The sequence below is a fragment of the Bombina bombina genome, chromosome 5 (assembly GCF_027579735.1).
Source record: "Bombina bombina isolate aBomBom1 chromosome 5, aBomBom1.pri, whole genome shotgun sequence".
In the NCBI taxonomy this organism is placed as follows: Eukaryota; Metazoa; Chordata; class Amphibia; order Anura; family Bombinatoridae; genus Bombina; species Bombina bombina.
The window spans coordinates 51,348,465-51,367,283 of record NC_069503.1 but is presented as its reverse complement, the minus strand read 5'-3'; the positions used below and the strand labels follow the sequence as shown (position 1 = coordinate 51,367,283).

General features: G+C 39.5%; 1 pseudogene; it reads right to left on the bottom strand.

Moving 5' to 3' along the window:
• Positions 1–18,819, bottom strand: part of LOC128661295 (zinc finger protein 91-like) — a 272,986-nt pseudogene that overhangs the window by 71,867 nt on the left and 182,300 nt on the right.

Genomic DNA, 18,819 nt, shown 5'->3' with positions numbered 1-18,819 from the left:
AGCATACACTGATACAGGTAGATACACACACACTACATAGCATACACTTATACATGCAGATACACACACACTACATAGCATACACTTAAACATGCAGATGCACACACACTACATAGCATACACTTATACATGCAGATACACACACACTAAATAGCATACACTTATACATGCAGATGCACACACACTACATAGCATACACTTATACATGCAGATGCACACACACACTACATAGCATACACTTATACATACAGATGCACACACACACTACATAGCATACACTTATACAGGCAGATACACACACACTACATAGCATACACTTATACATGCAGATACACATACACTACATAGCATACACTTATACATGCAGATACACACACACTACATAGCATACACTTATACAGGCAGATACACACACACTACATAGCATACACTTATACACGCAGATACACACACACTACATAGCATACACTTATACAGGCACATACACACACACTACATAGCATACACTTATACAGGCAGATACACACACTACATAGCATACACTTATACAGGCAGATACACACACTACATAGCATACACTTATACAGGCAAATACACACACACTACATAGCATACACTTATACATACAGATACACACACTACATAGCATACACTTATACATGCAGATACACACACACTACATAGCATAAACTTATACCTGCAGATACACACACACTACATAGCATACACTTATACAGGCAGATACACACACAATACATAGCATACACATATACATGCAGATACACACACACTACATAGCATACACTTATACATGCAGATACACACACACTACATAGCATACACTTATACATGCAGATACACACACACACACTACATAGCATACACTTATACAGGCAGATACACACACACACACACACACAGTACATAGCATACACTTATACATGTAGATACACACACACACTACATAGCATACACTTATACATGCAGATACACACACTACATAGTATACACTTATACAGGCAGATACACACACACACTACATAGCATACACTTATACATGCAGATACACACACACACACTACATAGCATACACTTATACATGCAGATACACACACACTACATAGCATACACTTATACATGCAGATACACACACACACTACATAGCATACACACACTATATAGCATACACTTATACAGGCAGATACACACACACTACATAGCATACACTTATACATGCAGATACACACACACACTACATAGCATACACTTATACATGCAGATACACACACACTACATAGCATACACTTATAAAGGCAGATATACACACACACACACTACATAGCATATACTTATACAGGCAGATACACACAAACACTACATAGCATACACTTATACAGGCAGATACACACACACACTACATAGCATACACTTATACATGCAGATACACACACACTACATAGCATACACTTATACAGGCAGATACACACACACTACATAGCATACACTTATACAGGCAGATACACACACACTATATAGCATACACTTATATAGGCAGATACACACACACTAAATAGCATACACTTATACATGCAGATACACACACACTACATAACATACACTTATACATGCAGATACACACTATATAGCATACACTTATACAGGCAGATACACACACACTACATAGCATACACTTATACATGCAAATACACACACACTACATAGCATACACTTATACATACAGATACACACACACTACATAGCATACACTTATACATGCAGATACACACACACTACATAGCATACACTTATACAGGCAGATACACACACACACACACACACTACATAGCATACACTTATACAGGCAAATACACACACACTACATAGCATACACTTATACAGGCAGATACACACACACGCTACACAGCATACACTTATACAGGCAGATACACACACACTACATAGCATACACTTATACATACAGATACACACACACTACATAGCATACACTTATACATGCAGATACACACACACTACATAGCATACACTTATACAGGCAGATACACACACACACTACATAGCATACACTTATACAGGCAGATACACACACACACTACATAGCATACACTTATACATGCAGATACACACACACTACATAGCATACACTTATACATGCAGATACACACACACTACTTAGCATACACTTATACATGCAGATACATACACACTACACAGCATACACTTATACAGGCAGATACACACACATTACATAGCATACACTTATACAAGCAGATACACACACACACTACATAGCATACACTTACACATGCAGATACACACTCTACATCATATATGGGTACCTGTAATTCATTGTATGGGGTCCTGTTTTTTTTTTTTTTTTTTAAATGCATGGGGCAATGCAGGACAGATGGCTAGCAACCCGGGACAGCGGGACAGACCCCTAAAATCGGGACTATCCCGCAAAAATTGGGACAGTTGGGGGGGTATGCGGTGCGTATTAATTCCATTAACCAGCATAGAGAGCAATATTGTGCATTAACCCTTCAGTAGACCATAAATATGTAGTGGGTATTAACCCTTCACTAGCACTGAGAGCAGCACAGTGTGTATTAAACCTTCACTAGCACAGAGAGCAGCACAGTGTGTATTATCCCTTGTGTAAAGAGCAAGGAGGATCCAATGACTCCAGCACACAATCTCCCTCAATCCGGTGTGAACCGGAAGTAGAACCACTGCTGATCCTGGAGTTCCATAGCCGTGGGTAGTGAATCAAACTACTGTGATACACAAGAGTAGAAAGTAATGGCAGGCGCTTCACACATAGTTTGGTTGCAAATAAAATCCCAAGTTTATTGGAAAGAATACACGGTAAATACCAATCCAAAAAATCACTATCAGTCAGGCTATAGGTGTGGAACAGGTAACAGGCTGACGCGTTTCGTGCCCCCTACAGGCGCTTACTCATAGACCTAGTACATGATTAAACGATGTGCTATTTATATCCTACTAATTAAAAAAGGTGAGAAGACTATGACACTGAGAAGGTGTATAATTGGGCGACCCTCAGAAAGCTACAGAGAGCAAATAGGAATAAACATAGAAAGCAGCATAAAATTCAGAATAAAGTGAATGAATCTATTGAAGACGAGCAAGAGTCAACTTCACAGGCTCCAAAGTCCATACTGAAAAAGAAGAAACATCAAAAGAAAGTTGTCTTCAGTGGCTCTGAAGGGGACAATTCAGATTCAGAATTGTCTTTTATGTGCACTTCTTATGTGACCACTGGCTCCTCCTCCCCCTCTTCTGTCTCTTCTTCGCTTTCCCCTCCTCCCTCTGATTTTTTACAGGGCACAACGAGGGACAGATCAGAGGACACACCCTTAGTTGTGAGACCCAAGACAAGACAGACGGCTATGTCAGGAAAAGAAGAAGAAAAAGATGGAGGAAACAAAGGAACAGGAAAACTAAAGAAGAAGAAGGGACATTAATTGGTGATGGTTTCAGTAAACAAAGAGACTGTTTAAACAATAAAGACACTGTTGGATTTAGCATTATTAACCTGTCCCATTATAATCTTACTGTTGATGAAAGTAAAGTGTTAACTAAGGGATTAGGCTTTGCCCCTACGTCTAACTTTTCAAGCTTTAATCCATTGCTTGACCTAAACAAAAAAAAAAAAATTTTTAATTTTTATTGAGATTTCAGATAAATATAACAAATAAGATGCGTCCATTTACAATGAGAATACCAAATCAGAGAGCACACAAACATCACGGATGGTATGCATGCGAGTGATAACTGTAGGTCTCAGAAGTTATAGCAGTACACATAGCTAAATACTGCTGACTATCTCTCGTACAAATGGCTGGAATATAAAACATAGACCTTGTAAAAATGGTAAAGAAACATAACAAACCAGATATGACCATTTGTAGTGATAATACGCTATTAGAGTACACACAAACATCACAGGTGACATGTATGTGGGTAGTTACCAAAGGACTAAGGGATCGTAACTATCCATATCATTCTCACATTTTTTAATTATACTACAGCTATATGAGTGAACAGTGAGCTCATAAGGGTAATATTGCATGGACAGTATCTGGTGTATAAAACTCTAACGTAAAACTGGTGAAGAACATATATTGCTCAGAACCTGTAAAGGTGGAACCTCATTTTATAGTTTAGTGATTATACCCTCAATATTCAAAGGTCACTCTAGGACCGGTCTAGATAAGTAATTCCTAAGTGAGGGGAGTGAACAGAATATATAAACACTATTGATCTCTCAATTAAATGGCGGGATTAGATAAAGTGTTTGATGAAGTGTTTTGATAAAGTGTTTTGATATTTTATTGTGTTGGGGGGACCATCATAACTAAAAGCAACAGATTAATTAGGCATAGGAGGCGTTATGCAAAAGTACCTCTCTAGAGGGTAATAGTCCAGAGGGGTAAGTGCAAGGCTAGGAATCAGAGCTCATGGCTTACCAGGAATATGCGGCAACCTTGCGTCTATAATGTCAGACTCCAAGTCTATATACCACATGCAGTTAGATATGGTGATGGACTACAGACCCTTGGATATAGAACATACAATAGACAGAATAAATATTTAACAGATAGCAGACACTGCGCTCAGCATATATAATGTACATAGGTTCCTTTCATAGTCCTACCCATCTGAAACAAAATAGGTGTTGCATAAATTAAGAACCATACCTGAGGGCAGGATATCAGGAAACAGTAGGAGCCCTCAAAAAATTAAATTAGGGAGAGGACTAAGACATTATAATGTAAAGAGATACAGAGAGGCTGTAGCTGGTTAGTATGTATAAAAATAAAGAAAAAAAGGAAAAAAAAAAAACAAGCATGGCATTCAGAAACTGTTGTCATAAGTCACTGAATAAGTCTCAGACTCAGGGCCTTCATAATATCAGTAGACTATTAATCTGTCCCCTTATCGTCCTTGCATTAGGGGCACAGTTAATAAGACGCCATTTCTCACTTGTGTTGCTCTCAGGATCGCTATCAGTAATCGTGGGCTAAGGTATAGAATACTTTTAGAATCCATGAAGCTATACAAGGCTAGGTGGGAATGATCTCACCATCTCAACTAACCCACGCCTTGTCGTTCGACTTGTGGCACCTTGTCCAACATATCAAATTCAGACTCAGCAAATTGCCATCCCTCTGAGTGAATTTGACAGATTTTCCACGGGCTCTGAATGCTGAATAGTGGGCCAGGCTCCACATATGCTCTGTACCCACCAACGGCTGAGGGCCAGCGGCACCAAATCTTCAAGGAGCCCAAGGGTATAGTCCTCAAGGGTGCGAGGCCCCTCGACACAGAAAAGAAAGCCCGGTGCTGTTTCCCTGCGGTGTGACCATCTCTCTCACAGGTATTGTGTGCGGGAACATGCTCCTCGGTTTCGCTAGCGGTAGTTGTCGTATCACCTCCCAGACCCGGTCTGAACTGCATTCCGGGAGTAGAGGGCTTCACTTTGTAGATAGAGTCTGCAGCGCTCTCAGGACCTTCCAATAATGGTCCAAGGGTAGGTATATGTTTGGCAGGGTCGGGGCTCGCCGAGATTTGTGCTGTAGTCAAGGGGACAGCCCTCCAACTAACCCCCATAGCCACATAGGGATCTAGGCTGTACTCGCTGTCGGTGGAACCCTGCTGGGACCCATTTTGAGGCCTCATATTGAGGAGCATCTCCGTCAGTCCCCTATCCAGCTCTCGATAATCATCGTGCAGAAGCCGGTCCACTTGAGTCTTCCATTTCGCCAAAGCCTCCATTTGCGCTCAAAAAGTCAGGTTTATAACAGTTGACGGTTCCCCCTTACTATGTGGGGAAGGAACAAGACAGCTTACAAAGCTGCTATGGAAGTAGAAAAATACGGCAGGCTCTCACTCCAAAACTTTAAATAAAACTGCAAAATTTATTGAGTCATTTAAAAATTCATTACAGACATGGCAAGTAAAACAAGCAGGGAAATCTTACATGTTTTGCGCCCCCTACAGGCGCTTACTCATAGATAAGGAACTCTGTGAGAAACCCCATCTATTTATGCCGTGTGAGTCATAGACTTAACTATTACATTGCCACACAGGCACAAAAAAGAAAAAGGTTACAAACAGACTGCTTGTTGTTAGATACTTGGGGTAGTATCCCAAATGGCTAGAAAATAATTCATTAGATGAGACAATAAGATGGCACTTTTTGATCTACAAACAGAAAAAACAGAAAATACAGAAAAAACTGAGAAAAGATGCATTAAAATAAGCAATATGAAAAAGCAATTGAGAAAACACCTTATGTTGTAATATGGTATAATATGGCATACTATAATAATTTTTTCAACCCCAGTTATATTTGAGCTAATTATAGAGCTAGCGACAGAGACTGAATAATATTTTTTTCAAATATTGAAGGATACTGAAAATTGTTCAGGTAAAATACTGAATACTGTCAAAGTAAACCTGAAATTAAACAGTAAATCTTCATAAGTCCTGGATTGGACCAAATATAAAGTCAAACAAAATTAGACTAATCATGAGTAGAGAAAGATACATCCCTAAAAAAACATTAGTTATCAATAAAAAAATCAATGTCACATTCTCTGTTCATGCCTTGGGGGGCAAGGGTCTTCAGCTTAAGGATCCAGTAAAGTTCCTTTTTCTCCAAAGCTTTGGCCCTATTTCCTCCCCTAGTTGGCACTAAGGCCATATCTATAACTTGAACTGATAAGCTAGCAATATGAGTTAAATGAAAATTATTTAAATGATTCGGATAAGGGGGGCAGCATTGTAGTTATGAACAAACAACTGTATATAGATGAAGCATATAGGCAATTGTCCGACAATAAAGTGCACAAAAAACTCAATCATAACCCCACTAAAGTTTTTCAAAACAAATTGACTAAGATAGTTGAAGAGGGTATCTGTTTGGGATTGTTTAAAGATACAGACATGGATATACTGGTGCCACAATACCCGATCTGCCCCATTTTTCACCATGTCCCCAAAATCCACAAGGATAAGCGGAGTCCCCCAGGTAGGCCAATTGTGGCTGGCATTGGCTCATTGTTTGAGCCGATGGCAGAATGGATTGACTCAAAATTACAGCCGCTAGCTGTATCCCAGCTGTCCTACCTTAGGGACACTTCGCATCTCTTGTTGACACTTGATAATACCATCTGGAAACCAGGTTACACCTGTGTGACAATGGATATTGTTTCATTGTATACATCCATCCCCCAATCATTGGGAATACAAGCTGTTGCTTTTTTCCTAAACAAAGAATCTAAGTACTCCTTGGAACATATCAAATATATTTGCAGTGTTTTGAGCTTTTTATTGTCACATAATTATTTTTTATTTAATGAGGAATTTTTCCTTCAAATTTGTGGCACGGCCATGGGCGCAAAATTTGCGCCCTCATTTGCAAATATATTCGTTGCATGGTGGGAATTACTTTATATTTACACTCCTAAAAATCCATGGCAGAGCAGGATTGAGTTACTAGTGCGCTACATAGATGACCTGCTCCTCATTGTTAGGTACCCTGTTGTAGACTCTCAATTTGATTAATTTTTGTCATATTGTAATCACAATGAGTTGGGACTCTCATTTACAGGGGCTTTCAGTGAGGAGCAGGTTAACTATCTGGATCTCAATATATGTATTGAAAATATGAAAATTGTAACCAAAACGTACCGCAAACCCACTGTGGGTAATACAATTCTACATGCTTCCTCTCAACACCCAGACCACTTGATCAAGTCTATCCCTAAGTCTCAATTTCTTAGAGTTAGAAGAAATACCAAGAGTGATCTCATTTATGATGAACAAGCCAATGAACTCAGGGATAGACTTGTCAAAAGAGGGTACAAATATAATCTTCTTGAATCCTGCAAAGAAAAAAAACTAGAGAAAATAAATCAGCACTCAGTAAAAAGAGTCCCAAAACTAATAAAGGTTTTGAAGACTCAATAGTTTTTTTCAACTGAATACAGCCAACAGTATGATGAGATTGTGAGTATTTTAAAAAAGCATTTACACATCTTAAAGGCAGATGAGATCTTATATCCTTATACCAGTCACTGTAAATTTGTCCCTAAAAAATCTAGGACTTTGTCACAAATACTATCACCTAGTCAGGTTATATGCGGTTCTCATAAAAATCAAAGTACATGGCTTAAAAAATATGGCACATTTAAATGTGGAAATATAATTTGTTATACTTGTCCTAACGTTAGTATAGGGCACCGATTTTGTAGCCAAATTACAGGTGATATCTTTGATACCAAATTTTATGCTAATTGTGGTTCGCAATATGTAGTTTACCTCCTGACATGCAATCTTTGCCATTGTCAATATGTGGGCAAAACGACTAGAATGCTTAGGACTAGATACAGTGAACACGTCAGAGATGTAAAAAATTATAACAAAGATTCCACAGTTGCGAATCATTTTAATAATTTTCATTTAACTCATATTGCTAGCTTATCAGTTCAAGTTATAGATATGGCCTTAGTGCCAACTAGGGGAGGAAATAGGGCCAAAGCTTTGGAGAAACAGGAACTTTACTGGATCCTTAAGCTGAAGACCCTTGCCCCCCAAGGCATGAACAGAGAATGTGACATTGATTTTTTTATTGATAACTAATGTTTTTTTAGGGATGTATCTTTCTCTACTCATGATTAGTCTAATTTTGTTTGACTTTATATTTGGTCCAATCCAGGACTTATGAAGATTTACTGTTAAATTTCAGGTTTACTTTGACAGTATTCAGTATTTTACCTGAACAATTTTCAGTATCCATCAATATTTGAAAAAAATATTATTCAGTCTCTGTCGCTAGCTCTATAATTAGCTCAAATATAACTGGGGTTGAAAAAATTATTATAGTATGCCATATTATACCATATTACAACATAAGGTGTTTTCTCAATTGCTTTTTCATATTGCTTATTTTAATGCATCTTTTCTCAGTTTTTTCTGTATTTTCTGTTTTTTCTGTTTGTAGATCAAAAAGTGCCATCTTATTGTCTCATCTAATTAATTATTTTCTAGCCATTTGGGATACTACCCCAAGTATCTAACAACAAGCAGTCTGTTTTTAACCTTTTTCTTTTTTGTGCCTGTGTGGCAATGTAATAGTTAAGTCTATGACTCACACGGCATAAATAGATGGGGTTTCTCACAGAGTTCCTTATCTATGAGTAAGCGCCTGTAGGGGGCGTGAAACATGTATGATTTCCCTGCTTGTTTTACCTGCCAAGTCTGTAACGAATTTTTAAATGACTCAATACATTTTGCAGTTTTATTTAAAGTTTTGGAGTGAGAGCCTGCCGTATTTTTCTACTTCCATATTTTTGGCAGCCTGATGCCCTGCACTTGGCTACAGCTCTCCGTGCGTGAGGATAATACTTGTATGGGACTCCTTTCTCCTTCCACCCTGCACAAGCGGTTTGGTAACAGGATATGATTTCCGGTTAACAGTGTGACCGGCTAGCTGCGTTCAATCTGTCTCTCCTTACAAATCTGCTATACCCGGATCACCGGGGGGGTTAGGTGAAGGTCTGGCCTGCTTCTAGGCCACCACTGCGTACCTCACCATTCCGGTACCTCAGGGTTAAAGTTGGCATCTCATTTTAGATCAAACTCTTCAGCGTATATTGCAGTGTTAATATAAGTTAGTTTTAATCCTAGATGGAGCCGTAGCTAAGCGATATGCAATGGATATATTAGCTCAACTCTTTAGCCACTGAAATAAACAACCATCATGGCCGCCACCCGGAAGCGTCCCCCTTGACCTAAACAAATTTATAAGGAAATTGGCACTAAAGCGTTATTTCTCTCTCACTAGAGACCCAGTAGAAGTTGATATTGAGGAGTCAGTTGATGATTCAGCTTCTTTTCAATCTGACAGATCTCATTTATCTTTCAGTGAGGCCTATTCTGTGGTACAACTTGCTGAGCTCTATAGTGGTGAGAGAAATGAAACCTCACCGAATGATGTCCTCAAACCCACAAAATTAAGGTCTGATTTCTATCCAGTTCAGTATAGGGGTCCTCATATTAATGCGTACCAAAGATTGGTTCAAGAGGACATCCTACAGCTAGAACAGACTGTGAACGACAATGCAGCCTCCCACAATCTGAGTTATAGGGAGAGAATGGCGATTAACACTCTCAAAAATAATGATCAGATTGTGATTAGAAATTCAGATAAGGGGGGAAGCATTGTCGTCCTAGATAAAGAGTCTTACTTTCGTGAGGCACTTTCACAATTATTGGACCCTAAGGTATATCAAAAACTCACAAGAAACCCTACTTTTGGGTACAAAAAGGATCTTGTGAAATTAATCACTGAGGGTATATACCTGGGAGTCTTTAGAGAATCTGATCTGGACAATTTGGTACCTAAGAATCCCCTTGTTCCTATCTTTTACCATGTCCCCAAGGACCTCACTAATCCACCCGGTAGACCCATTGTCTCTGGAGTGGAGTCCTTGTTTGAGCCTTTGGGAGCATGGGTAGATAGCATACTTCAACCATTAGCTGTAAAACAGTTATCCTATTTAAAAGACAGCTCTCATCTCATTCATACCCTTCAAACAGTCACTTGGGAACCACATTACACTTGGTTAGTAGTAGACATTAGTTCCCTTTATACTTCTATACCGCAACATCTAGGGATAGAAGCTGTTGATTTTTTTTTGGAAAGAGAACTAAGTCTAGAATTTGAGACTAAAAAGTATATAGGAGATGTACTTAGGTTTGTGTTGTCACACAATTACTTCATGTTTGAAGGGAGTTTTTACAGGCAAATTTGTGGGACGGCTATGGGGGCCAAATTCGTCCCCGCTAATTTGTACGTCCCCTGGTGGGAGCTAACCTATATCTACAGTGTACTTAACCCATGGCTAGAGGATATATTATTATTTGTGAGATATATAGATGATCTTTTGATTATCTTAAAAAGACCTGTGGATGGAGAGTTGTTTAACAAACTCATTGGCTTTTTTGCTAACAACTTTATGAATCTCAGATTTACAGGTATATTTAGTCAAACAGAGGTGAATTACCTCGACCTGACTCTACAAATAGAGGGGAATAAAGTTGTCACCAAAACTTATCGTAAGCCTACAGCAGGCAATACGATTCTACATGCCACTTCTCAGCACCCCAGACACCTTATTAAAGCAGTCCCAAGAGGACAATTATTAAGGTTAAAAAGAAATACTTAGTCAATAGAAATCTATGAATCACAATCTTTGGATCTTAAAAATAGACAAAGCAAAAAGAATAATCTCCCTAGTGTGGCTCTAGGTGCGTGGTATTTGGGGAAGGGTATTGGAAAAAGTCCTGTCAAGGAGGGTATGAAGATGAGCGCCTTAGATGTCAGAGTTCATATACATTTATTCCAAAGGTTGTGTACACTGTGGGATATTAGTGCAAGGTCTACGGTATATCAAAGACTAACAGGCAACGGTATGTTTAGGGATGATGTTAGACTCACCACTCTCACTTCTTAGCATTTCATCCGTAGCCTTGTGAATGTCTTACCGGACCTTGGTCTTCTTATTCCCAATCGTGATAGCCTATTCCACGGCTTCCAAAGGTGTATGTGCCGCTCCAACTCCTCGGCAACGCTGTCTTGCTGCTCGCTTCTCCTCTGTACTTCCGGTCTATGACCCGGTTCCTCCTCCGCCAATCGGAATCCCTCCTACGTCTCTGTAGCCCCAATACACCACTGTGATACCTGTGTGCCGAGATCTCAAGCCCAGTAAAACATAATTGTGGCAAAAGAGTTAAAAAAAGACCAAGCGAAACCTCCAGGCATTTTTCAATAAAACAACCGCTAGCTTTATTGGAATCCATAGAAAAACGGGTTAAAACATAAGTGCAAACATAAGAGCCTTACTCATAGACATACTCTGTGAGCATAGACACAGTGCTTAAATAGCCTAGTGTCCATTGCAATCACAGAGCTCCAGCTGTACATATTTAAAGTGAAAGAGCATACAATCATGCCTCAAATGGCATACTTATACACAATGACATGTGATACAAAAAAAAATGACTTTGTAGACATAAAAATACATTTCCTAACTACCATTAGAAAAATACTGAAAAGGGCATTTTGAAAGAGGTTAGATGGAACTTAATTTGGAACTACTTCAAATATAAGACAGGAGACCCAACATATGCTTGGTAAATATGAACAAATTCATAAGTCAGAGTGCACCTATCAATTTGCTATTTAAAGGACTATATGTCAATATGAAAGTAATTTGTGATAATAAATGCATATAAAAAAAAACGATATTATCCCTTTTCCCCCCTTGGGCCCATATTGCTTATCTAATGCAATATAAATGACGAGATTCAAGACAACACTATGGCCTCTAGTTATCAAGCCGTCAACCTCAAATACGCTGGAATTCCGCAGCGTATTTGTGGTGAGGCTGATTCGCCTAAGTTATCAAGCACTACAGACCGGCAAAAGTAGAATCTAGTGACGTAAGCATCGATCCGCCGGATTCAGTCCGACACAGATCGATTCTTACGTCACTCCAGATGTGTCGAACGCAAGTTCGGCACAATCTGACTACTTTTGGAAGTTATCAAATTCCTACCAGGTACGTTCGGCACTTTTCCGGCCCAGCGTACCTGATTTTCAATCTGCCGCCCTGGAGGTGGCGGATCCCATAGGAATCAATGGGAGTCTGACCATAGCGAAAGTTCAAGATCGCTACTGCCTGACATCCCATTGATTCCTATGGGAAACGTCTGCACCTAACACCCTAACATGTACCCCGAGTCTAAGCACCCCTAATCTGTCCCCCCTACACCGCCGCCACCTACATTATACTTATTAACCCCTAAACCGCCGCTCCCGGACCCCGACGCAACTATAATAAATATATTAACCCCTAAACCACTGCTCACGGACACCGCCGCCACCTACATTATACCTATTTACCCCTATCCTGCCCCCTTATACCGCCGCAACCTCTATTAAACTTATTAACCCCTATCCTGCCCCCCTACACCGCCGCCACTATAATAAACTTATTAACCCCTAAACCTAAGTCTAACCCTAACCCTTACACCCTCCTAACTTAAATATTAATTAAATAAATCTAAATAAATATTACTCTTATTAACTAAATTATTCCTTTTTAAAACTAAATACGTACCTTTAAAATAAACCCTAATATAGCTACAATATAACTAATAGCTATATTGTAGCTATTTTAGGATTTATTTTTATTTTACAGGCAAATTTACATTTATTTTAACTAGGTACAATAGCTATTAAATAGTTATTAACTATTTAATAGCTACCTAGATAAAATAAAGACAAATTTACCTTTAAAATAAAAACTAACCTAAGTTGCAATTATACCTAACACTACACTATCATTAAATAAATTATTCCTATTTAAAACTAAATACTTACCTGTAAAATAAACCCTAAGATAGCTACAATATAACTAATAATTACATTGTAGCTATTTTAGGATTTATATTTATTTTACAGGCAAGTTTGTATTTATTTTAGCTAGGTAGAATAGTTATTAAATAGTTAATAACTATTTAATAACTTCCTAGCTAAAAGAAATACAAAATTACCGGTAAAATAAATCCTAACCTAAGTTACAATTAAACCTAACACTACACTATCATTAAATTAATTAGCTACAAATACCTACAATTAAATACACTAACTAAAGTACAAAAAATAAAAAAAACTAAGTTACAAAAAATAAAAAACTTAGTTACAAACATTTAAAAAATATTACAACAATTTTAAGCTACTTACACCTAATCTAAGCCCCCTAATAAAATAACAAAGCCCCCAAAAATAAAAAAATGTCCTACCCTATTCTAAATTACAATAGTTAACAGCCCTTTTACCTTACCAGCCCTTAAAAGGGCCTTTTGCGGGGCATGCCCCAAAGTAAACAGCTCTTTTGCATCTACCAAAAAATACAAGCAGAACTATATACTGATCAGTTGCAATTCTTGTCTGAACTCTTGCCATACTAAAATGTTTGAATGAACAATAGTAAAACCTGATATCTTAACAGAGGGCAAGGCATAAGCATTATCAAATAAATGGGATTTATATTTATATATATATAGTTTGTCCTACCCATACTTAAAATGCATTGCAGCCTATTTATAATAGTGAGTTAAATACCAAATAATGAGATTATGACAGCAGCACAGACCAAAAACAACTGAGGATAATATTGGGATACACTGTATAGTTATTATTATTATCATTTATTTGTATAGCGCCGCCAAATTCCGTATCGCTGGGTACAATTATAGGGCTAAACAATGACAAAGATTTGTGATACAATACAAAACATAACAAGACTAAACAAATCTAGCACAGGAGGAAGAGGGCCCTGCTCCGGAGAGCTCACAGTCTATAGGTTTAGGGTGCAGAGACATAAGGTTGGGGGGGGGGTAGCTTGTTACATCGGTTGTATTTGCAGCAGTGAGTCAGGCAGTTCATGTACACGTATTAGCTTGGTTCGGATGCGGGATGGAGGAGAGATGGTAAGCCTCTCTGAATAGGTGGGTTTTCAATGATCTTCTGAAGCTATACAAGGTTGGAGACAGTCTGATGGAGCGGGGTAGAGAGTTCCAGAGGACAGGAGCAGCACGTGCGAAGTCTTGGAGGCGGGAGTGGGATGTAGAGATAACAGGAGTGTAGAGACGTAGGTCAGAGGTTGATCGAAGAGGACGGGATGGGGAGTATTTCACGATGAGAGAGGAAATATAGTTGGGAGTTAGACTGTTGAGTGCTTTGTAGGTTAGGGCTAATACTTTAAATTGTATTCTGGAGTGTATGGGGAGCCAGTGTAGAGACTGGCAGAGCGGAGCAGCTGATGTAGATCGTCGACTTAGGTGGATGAGTCTAGCAGAAGCATTCATAATAGATTGGAGGGAGGAGAGGCTGTGTTTTGGAAGGCCATTTAAGAGTAGATTGCAATAATCAATGCGTGACAGGATGAGGGAATGAATAAGTATTTTTGTAGTATTTTGAGTAAGGAAGGGACGAATTCTGGAAATGTTGCGTAGGTGTGAACGGCAGGATTTGGTAAGCGTTTGTATATGTGGGTTGAATGTGAGTTCTGAGTCTAGTGTGACCCCAAGGCAGCGGACCTGGGGTGAGGTGTTGAGAATAGAGTCTCCAACCATCAGAGAAATGTCAGGTGTCGGATGTCTCGAAGAGGGGGGAATAAGAAGCAGCTCAGTTTTGGACAGATTGAGTTGGAGGTAGTGTGAAGACATCCAAGAGAAAATTGCAGAGAGGCAGTCAGAAATCTGGTTGAGTAAAGAGGGAGAGATATCAGGAGAGGAAAGATAGATTTGGGTATCATCAGCATATAGGTGGTACTGGAATCCAAAGGAGGCTATAAGTTTTCCAAGGCAGGATGTATAAAGAGAGAAAAGCAAGGGACTCAAGACAGAGCCTTGCGGTACTCCAACTGAGAGAGGCATAGGATCACAAGATATGTTGTTAAAGGAAACTGAAAACGAGCGGTTTGAAAGATATGATGCAAACCAGGAGAGGGCTGTGTCTCGGATGCCGAATGAATGGAGTATTTTTAGGAGGAGAGGATGGTCAACTGTGTCAAAAGCTGCGGACAGGTCAAGAAGAATTAGTAATGAGTAATGGCCTTTTGCTTTGGCTGATAACAGGTCATTTGTTACTTTAGCAAGAGTGGTTTCTGTTGAGTGTTTAGGGCGGAATCCAGATTGTAGTGGATCAAGTAAGGAGTTAGTTGTGAGAAATTGAGTTAGCCGATTATAGACTAGTCGTTCCAATAATTTTGAAGCAAAGGGAAGTAAGGAGACCGGTCGATAGTTAGAAGGCGTGGAGGGGTCAAGCGAGGGCTTTTTTAGGATTGGTATGATTGACGCATGCTTGAATGTGTCAGGAAATGTGCCGGCAGTGAGGGATTGGTTAAAGAGATGAGTTAGGGTAGGGGTTAGTGAAGCAGAGAGAGGGGGAATAAGTCGTGAAGGAATAGGGTCAAGTGGGCAGGTTGTGAGATGAGCCGAGGATAGGAGTGCAGATACTTCTTCCTCTGTTACAGGAGGGAAATAGCATAGATTTTTGTTAATAGAAGGGGTGGGTAGGATCGCTGGGTTTGCGGGGTGCAAGGTGCAGATCTCTTTTCTAATGGTGTCAATTTTATTTTTGAAGTGATCAGCAATAATTTGAGCAGTGAGGTTGGTAGTGGGCGGGGGGGCAGGCGGATGTAGAAGGGAGTTAAAGGTTGAGAACAGTTTTCTGGGGTTGGATGCATGAGATGACACGAGGGAGGAGAAATAGACTTGTTTTGCCAGGCTGAGCGCAGAGTTGTAGGACTTAAGGGTGAATTTATAATGTTGGAAATCAGCAAAGGTGCGTGATTTCCTCCACTGCCGTTCAGCGGCCCGTGAGCATCGCTGAAGATATCTGGTCTGTTTAGTGTGCCACGGTTGCCGTCGAGTGATTGATGTACGTCGAAGAGTGGAGGGTGCAGTTTTGTCAAGTGTTGATTTTAGTGCTGAATTATACTGTAGAGTCACGAGGGTTGGACAAGAGAGGGCTGAAATGTCAGAGAGCAGAGGACTCAGTTGAGTGGAAAAGTCTGTGAGATCCAAGTCATTTAAATTCCTGTGAGGTAGCAGTTTTTTGGGGGCTTGCAAAGATGTAGCAGGTAGAGTGAGAGAGAAATTAATAGATGGTGGTCAGAGAGAGGAAAGGGGAAGTTAAGGGAGATGGAAACAGCACAGAGATTTGTGAATACCAGGTCTATGGAGTTGCCTTCACAGTGTGTTGGAGATGTTGTCCACTGGGACAGGCCTAAAGAGGTGGTAAGGGATAGAAGTTGAGAGGCAGCAGGCGTGTTAGGCTTATCAAGGGGTATGTTGAAGTCCCCTAAGATGAGAGAAGGGACATTAGAAGATAGAAAATGTGGAAGCCAGGCTTCAAAGTGGTCCAGAAATTGTGATGCTGGGCCAGGGGGCCGATAGATAACTGCAACATGAAGAGCTATAGGGGAGAAGAGGCGGATAGCGTGAATTTCAAAAGATGAGAATGAAAGAGAGGGGGGTGAAGGAATGCAGTGAAAGGTACTGTGTGGAGACAGGAGAATTCCTACTCCTCCTCCTTGTTTGTCTCCAGGCCTGGAAGTGTGACTGAAGTGCAGGCCGCCATAGGACAGAGATGCTACAGCAGTTGTGTTAGAGGAGGAGAGCCAAGTTTCAGTGAGGGCTAACAGGTTAAGTGAACGTGAAATAAATAGGTCGTGAATAGCTGTAAGCTTATTGCATACCGAGCGTGCATTCCAAAGGGCAAATGAGAATTGGGGTGTACTAATAGAGGTGCAGTTAATGAGGTTTAGAGGGTTACGTGCGCAAGGTGTATGAGGTGTCATTTGGGGTGGACCTGGCTTAGGCGAGACATCCCCAGCTGCAAGAAGAAGAAAGATGGTGAGTGAAAGGAGATGAGAATGTGTCTTATGTGAGTGTTTAAGTTTAGGATTAGTAAAGCATGGCTGGCTGAGGGATGTGAGATAGGAATAAAGTTCATGTGTGTTGTAGAGGGGGGAAGGTAGAAGGGAAGGAGAAATATGAATGTTCTGAGTGCTGTTTCTGAATGGAAGAGCTGTGACTTTAAGGAGAAGGGAGGAAAAGGTTAAAGCAGACATTAGAAAGTGTAGCATGTTTTCATTTATTTTTTGGAATCTGAAAGTACTTATTTCTGTTGTCCACTTCTTTGTCTAACTCTGTTGTTATAACTCTCTCTACACTTATGAACTAGAACACTTAGGGAACTACACACAGTGCTGCTATGATCTAACAAGCTAAGCTTGATGTAACAAGCTGGGGATGTTCAATGTATAGGTAATAACAGTCACATGATCCTAATTAGCATAGGTCATAAATTAGAGCAGGATCAAAACAAGGCCTAAGCAAACATTGCAAATGGCACCTTTCTTATCAAAATGGAAGACACAGAAAAGAAAGCATTTTTATAAGATAATACACACATACCAGAGAGAAATACAGTTTTTTGGGGGAAATATGTAGTTCTAATATGTGTTGCAGTTTAAAATGGAGTCCTTGTTAAGCACATACCAGAGAGAAATACAGTTTTTTGGGGGAAATATGTAGTTCTAATATGTGTTGCAGTTTAAAATGGAGTCCTTGTTAAGCACATACCAGAGAGAAATACAGTTTTTTGGGGGAAATATGCAGTTCTAATATGTGTTGCAGTTTAAAATGGAGTCCTTGTTAAGCACATACCTGATGAGAGAGGAGAGACAGCAGTGTAAGCAGGATTAAAAGTTCCAATTATGTTCCAATGATATACCAGTCGCTGTTCTATATTGTTAATATCCATATAATATATATATATATATAATAACTCTGTTGTTATAACTCTCTCTACACTTATGAACTAGCACACTTAGGGAACTACACACAGTGCTGCTATGATCTAACAAGCTAAGCTTGGTAGAGTCTGGTTGGTAGATTCTGGAATTGAGTAAGGAAGGACAATCTTAAAGGGGTAGCCAAACATGAGGAAAGACTTTATTAATTGCCAGGTAAAGATAATGGATAATGCAGCCAAAAAATATATATATTTTTTTAGACATCAATAAAAAAATTGATGTCACATTCTCTGTTCATTCCATAAGGACTTCTTGTTTTTAATTGCAGAATCCAATAAATGTCCTTTCTTTGCAATATCGTATATCTGTTGCC